This window comes from Coturnix japonica, chromosome 3 (genome assembly GCF_001577835.2).
Source record: "Coturnix japonica isolate 7356 chromosome 3, Coturnix japonica 2.1, whole genome shotgun sequence".
In the NCBI taxonomy this organism is placed as follows: domain Eukaryota; kingdom Metazoa; phylum Chordata; class Aves; order Galliformes; family Phasianidae; genus Coturnix; species Coturnix japonica.
The window spans coordinates 31,784,377-31,790,376 of NC_029518.1; positions in this window are offsets into that span (position 1 = coordinate 31,784,377).

The following is a 6,000-nucleotide window of genomic DNA, read 5'->3' on the forward strand; positions in this document are numbered from 1 at the left end:
AGGGGAGAAGCATCCCTCACTGCACAGAGCAGTGCGGTGAGTCTGCGAGCACTGAAGTTACAGGCCTAGGACTCACATAGGTGGTCTGAGAACCGATGACCTCTCAGGCAGCACCACATACCATCCCAACTCTATGTGGGAATTGCCCTTTGACTGATGGAAAAACTATGACAAAAAAGGAATGCAGCTTGTCGCCATTCTGGTGGGCTGCTTTAGGCAAAAGGGAGATGAGAAAAAGGGTTTGGGGGACCGCTCTTTCAAAGCTTAATTCTGTGGGATTGCACTCAATTTCTGTGAGCCTGCCTCTGCAGAAGGGAGATAAGATTAGAAAGTGAGGCTTTGGAAGAGTCTTGTTGCTCATCTGAGGGAGAGAGGGAAACTTTCTTCGTGTGGTGAATTTGTGAGGACACAGCTGGTCCTGTGTGAAGCCAGGAAATGGCCTCCGTGATCCTTGCAGATCCCATCCAGCTCCGGATAGTCTTTGATTCTATTGTGTGTATCTGTTTAATTTGAATCTATATGCTCTGTGCGTGAGAGAAGTACTGTAATTCTCCATGCAAACGATGCATGCTTATGTGCATATATTAAAAAATGTTCTTTTTATTTTAATCTGAAGATTTAATGGTCTAATGGAGATCATATCTTAGAAATTTTCAGCCATTCATAACTGGGGCTTGAGATTTGCTGCCAGCAAAGCACTATCAATGAGATCTGCAGAGCTGCAGCAGCAGCACTGAGGTAGTCATACCTATGTTTTCTAACATAATCTGTTCTGAAGTGGAGGAAGAAGCAAAGAGTGAAAGACATCCAAGCAACTTTTTTGTTCAGTTGCCCCAAAAATATCAGTAATACACAAAATATGCCATTTTGTACACCCACATAGTGGGGCACAAATGAGTATTCCTGTAGGGCAGGATGGAGCAGGAGGGCTCTGTAGAAGGACTCCAGTCCTGAGTCTCAGTAACCAGTCATGGCTGCATTTTCTTCAAGAGTGTGGAAGTTAAGAGCTAAATGTGTGATCCCATGTTTTGTATGATGCTTATTAGCATCTCCTTCAAGGGAGAAATGAGAGGCAGAAGGACCCAGGACCATTTCAAGGTGTCCAAGTTATGCCAGGCTCTGGCTGTGCCCACACTCTGGCTCTCTGCTCTCTCCTGTGATGGTGATTTCAGCAAAAAATGTACTAGACTTTTCCCACTGATAGAAACCTTGGCACTGAGCTCTGAGAAGAGGAGGATAAAGACAAAGCAGTGCTGCTACTTTTAGCAGCAGAGCTTCTGAGGAGCAAGGTTGGGGTCTGGTACTGATGAACTAAGGTGGAACAAATAATACGTGACTCGATTGAATTAGAAAAGGTGCATTGCAGTCAGGGTCAGAAATTCCTCAATCAAACGAGAGAAAAATGACTAAGAAGAATAAATAAATAAATAAATAAATAAACTTTCCAGTAAGCTTCCTAGTAAAAAATTTTAAAAGATTTTCATAACCTGGAAATATCTGAGGTAACTAAAATGTTGATTGAACCAATCTCTACCAAATGTTCACATAAACCTGTGAAACCAGCTCCAGCTTTCCCAGTCTGAACTTTAATGAGTCACATTGCAAAGAAATTCGAAGCGTAGATGTTTTCTGTGGAAGCTGATTGCCTGGGTGGGAAGTCAGACTGTGCTGCGGAGTCTCTCCTTCCTCGGCAGAAGTTGGGCAGGGGGCATTTGGCACTTTTCTCACATGTTAATTCTCTAATCAGGAGCAGTAAGGACTGTGGGAGCTGTGAGTTGACAGAGCTGTTCTCACAGCCCTGCAGACCTCATGGCCGTGGCAGAGGCAGTGTCATGGCTGTGGGTTCATCGCTGTGGGACAGGGACATAAGTTCAGAACCCACAGAAGAGTGGAATGCCAACAGGACTCTGGAAATGAGTGAGTCCTCCTCTAGGCTTCATTTCCAGGATAAAAACAGGTGCCGGGCTTCCTCATTACATTTTGAACACTTCTGTAAGCTTCGGTAAACGATTACATCTGTTTCCTAGAATGTGAAATTCGGCAATGCATAAATGAGGGCAGATGTTCAGCTTAGAGACAGAACTGTGAAGTGATGGTTCTTAAACAAGGTTGCTTGAAGCAACTAAAGAAAATGCCTCAGGGTCTTTGTGCAGTCCCTGGAGCTTGTTCAAAAACATGGAAGGGGGAAGGAAAGGCCATTGCTGCACTGAGATGCCAGAAACAGTCCTGTGCTGTTGCTTAGTTTGGAGTATTATAAAATATAGGCATTTGACAGCTGAATAGGATCAAGAAAGACAGGGGTTTGATTCAGGCACAGAAGTTTTTTGCCTAGATGTACAAATAATGCTGAAGGATGGAGAAGCCAGGATGCTATTGCTTGGAGTCAAACAGGAGAAAACACTGGGAAATCAGGAGAGTAAAAGTCAGCTGCAGTTCTGGTAAGACATTCTACAGACTGAGTTGGCAGAGTGCTAAAACTGTGCAAGTTTTATTTATGTGGAATGAAATGACTGGAGAAAAACTAATCAAAATAAATCTTCGACATTCCCTGCATTGAAATCACTCCGTATATGTGTGGTCTGGGCAAAATTCATTTTAATCCTCAAATTTAATATCCTTCTACATTCCAAATTTTCTTGAGGTTAAAAGAAAATTATCATGTCAGAGCTATAATTTGAATAATTCTGGCTTAAAGATTCACATGAAGGTGCAGGTAGGAGATGGATCATTTTGTGCACTTAAACACATGCCCTCTGAGGGTTTAAAGGTTCACATTGTAGCTCTGCACAGTATCTTCCCTGTTCTCCTGATTCATTTAAGTATTTAAACATCATACATGAAGCACCTACCAACACAGCAGACCTGGGCTTTGGCCACTGAGCAGAGCTGCCTTTCAGACTCACCATTCAAAGACGTCATGCTTGTTTTTTCTTTGACAGCTGCCATAGTTGTGCTGCTTGGGGGCACTGAGCTGCAGCCTCAGGAGGGAATCAGCAAAGCACCAGCTGTGTTTCCAGAAGTGCTGATGTGAGAGATGGCTGCTCATCATCTCCTCACACATTGTCCAGTGTGGCCTGGCCAGCCAGGCACAACACAGCGGGAACAAGCAGATGTGATCCTTCCACCAGAAAATGGTATTACAGGGTTTATTACTGATAAGAACTGGTGAGCAAGAGAGAAAGAGAGATTTTTACATTTCACTGTTTCTTTTTCATTCCTCTCTGGGCTGCTCCTTCTGATTTAATATTTTTTTTTTCCATTTTTAATAGAGAAAGTTTCACTTGATAATAAAAAAGAAAAAAAATCCTGATATTCTTTACAGAGAATGTGAGTCCAAATAAAGCTGATAATCTGGTTATCAGCTCCCTAATACTAACATAATGACTGAGCAAATGTTTCAAACCTTTTCCAGGGCCAACACAAATCTGTGTTAGTCTGAGTTCTCCAGTATCTCTCTCCATTGTAGGGTTGTTCCAGATTTTGCTTGTTGCACCTAGTTAGCCATGAGATTCCAGTCTGAACATCCACGAGTTCAAAGAAATATCACCATCTTCAGATCTGACTGAAGACCACTTTATGGGCCCTGAAGTGCCTTCACAGACTTTCTGTGCTCTGCACTGTTTGTTCTAAAACACTACAGCACTAATTTTTGATTGCTTCATTTCAAACCAGTGAGCAGGAACTGGCCAAATAAAGCTACACATACAGGCAGAAAAGCAGGACTGCAGTGTGCCTGTCAGGGTGCAGTGCAGCACCACGCACTGCTTTATGGCTTCTTTTCAGGGTAGTGCTTTCATGAGAGATTCTTAGTGAAAAGGGATAATCGAGCAGCTGCTCTCTGGTGCTGAAGCACAGTAACTGCAGGGTTACTGCTCACTGCATTGCACTGTAAGTCAATAAAACTTCCTGTTCTCATTGCACTGCAGCTCAAGGAGCTGCACGTATAACTGACTTTGTCTCTTTCCCAAAATATTCCTTTTTTCTTTTCTTACCTGGGTCTATATTAATTGATAATTATTTCTTTTATAATGGGAGAAGGCTAAAAGCAAAACCTATCTTAAAAGATTCATGAGAGCTTTCTGTGTTATTTTACATCTTAACATAATAACAATTATTCATTTGTTTTTCTTTTATTATCAGGAGGCTTTCTGTACAGCAAAACAGGATCATATATTTCCACTTTGGTTTCAAAGAGTTTTTTCTAAACACAGAATTCAAGAAAAATCAATTCTTCTCCACAGGAGAGAGATGAATGTAACTTAATTCTGCAGCCCTTAAATCTTGATACATCTGCCAAAAGCAGGGTGTTCTCTGAAGCCATTCCACTGAGCCAGAGAAGGGGGTTTTCTTTTAATGGGTAATTAACATTTTGTGATTTTTTATTTTTTTTTATTTTTTTTAGCATGCCAAAGATTCCCGTGCCCTCTAAAGTTCAGTGTATCCCAAACCTGAGTCAAACACTGGAAACTGGGAGCATGTTTCCAGGCTGGACTCTGTGCTTATAAATGGAATGAATAACTCTTCCTTTGTGCCCGGGCTAAATTATCAAGATGAAGAACCTATCCATTTTGACTTTTTTCATGAAAAAATGGAGGAAAAGCCATGAAGGAACCTATCTCAGAGAGGCAGGCAGCCTTTGGGACTTGACCTTTGTTCCAAGGATCAGAAAAAGCTGCTTGAGCAAAAAGAGCACCAGGACTTCCTTTCCTACATCTGCAGTCACCCAACATAATCAAAAGTCTTCATTTAAAGTTTTGTTGAGAATCTGAGAAAAACTCATGAGATTCTAAGGCTTTCTCAACTTCATCATCTATCTGTGAAGCAAATCTTATGTAACTGATCAGTAATAGAAACAGGGTAAAACACAGGTGGGTATAACTATGAGCCTCTTTCACCCTCTCTTTGCCAGCTGTCTCTATTTGATGCATTTGATGGAATCTCAGGCTCTGTCTTTTCCTGGAATTTCCTGTCCTGTTTTCTAGCTGCCTCTAGTCAGTAACTTCTAAGGAAGTGTTCGCAGAGCACTTCAGGATAACTGCTCCCTCAAGTTCAAATAACTGTGTCACTGCGTGTATCACACAGGTACAGAGATTGTCTCACTGCTACCGTACAGGACAGATAAATGCTATTTCAGCTTTTGTGCCTGTGCTTATTTGCTGCTTTTTTGTAATTCTTTCTAGGGAAACATCAATAAGGATTGATACATGTCAGCTGTGCTGAACAATGTAATTACATGGTTGCATTGAGAAGCTAATACCTTGCTGCAGAATACTAGCGAGCACTTAGTTTCCAGATTTGTTGTGCTGTTAGCCACATATATGATTATTTACATCAAAAGGTGAATCAGTGACCTATAACTGAGCTTTCAAAAGTTAATGTAAATGAAGAAGGTTGGCTATCACATCTGACTGTTTCTAGAGCATGAGCCACCTGAACAGTGATGAGTAACAGCTACAAGATGGGGAATGACCAAGCAGAATTAATTTAAATTAGCTTGAGCTAGGTTTAATAAACTTCTATACATAAGCAATTTTCTCTCTGTGATCTCAGTACCAGAGTGCTTGAAGAGACTGTGCCTTAGGTGCTTAAGTAGTGATGTTATTATTGCTATAGCCTGATTGCTTATGGGGTTCAATAACAACTTTTCTTGATTTCAGGAATTTGAGGATTCGTGTCCTGTAAACCAGCCATCATTGGCTATATGATGTAATGAAGTCCTGGAACTACAGGCTTTTCTGCTTCAGTGCACTTGGGAGTGGTGAATGGAAAACACTTGAAATAAATCTGCTGCAAGCAGCGAGGGCCTTTGTGGTACATGGAATGAAAAGGTAAAAGATATAAAACAGTTTCTTCAGCCTTGAGACTGAAAGAAGCACTAGCTTTTAATCTGTTTTTATCTTGTTCTCCACCATTTCCTTTTAGCTCCCCACTGAACTGGTGTTTCTTTTCCATTCCATTTCATTGCACCTGGAACAGTCCTGGATATGTCAGGAGTTGCTT